Source organism: Seriola lalandi, unplaced genomic scaffold (assembly GCF_002814215.2).
Source record: "Seriola lalandi dorsalis isolate HSWRI2012SDOR001 ecotype SW California unplaced genomic scaffold, Sedor1 jcf7180001989679, whole genome shotgun sequence".
In the NCBI taxonomy this organism is placed as follows: Eukaryota; Metazoa; Chordata; class Actinopteri; order Carangiformes; family Carangidae; genus Seriola; species Seriola lalandi.
In genome coordinates, this window is record NW_019460345.1 from 1 (window position 1) to 548 (window position 548).

At 50.9% G+C, this 548-nt stretch overlaps 1 pseudogene; it reads right to left on the minus strand.

Annotated features, from left to right (window-relative positions):
• Positions 1-4: 4 nt before the first annotated feature.
• On the minus strand, positions 5-540 carry LOC147820139 (G protein-coupled receptor 4-like; annotated as a pseudogene).
• Positions 541-548: the final 8 nt, after the last annotated feature.

Here is a 548-nt window from a genome sequence, read left to right on the forward strand (position 1 = left end):
TCTGGTAGGGCACAAAGGCTGCTGTGTAGGTTAGAAGCAGGGACAACAACAGCAGTCCTACTTTCCTGCGCTCCTCCGCCATGATGGAAGTGCTCTGTTTGAGTGATTGCATGATCTGCTGAAAGCAAAAAGTCATGATGAAGACGGGGACCAGGAAACCGAGGCTGACCCGAGTGAGAGCAAGGTTGGCACTCTCTTGTGTCATGGGTACTCACACAAGTCACTTGAGGAGAAAGCTTGCAGCGCCCCTGTGTGGTCAAGTAAGATAACGTGGATGACAATCTCCAAAACCCATACAGCAAAACTCACAAGTGCTGCTGTCCGCACCTCCCTGACCCAGTGAAACTGGAGAGGATAGACCACTGCTACATAGCGATCAACGGAGATGCAGCAAAGGAGGCCAGAGCCGACGTAAAAGCTGTTGAACATGATCACAGCCACTAGGCTGCAGAGACCGCCACCTATAGGACTCTCCTTGGCCAGTTCAATCCACACAGGAAGAGTAATTGTGTAGAGCAGATCAGAAATGGACAGGTTGACAAGGTAGA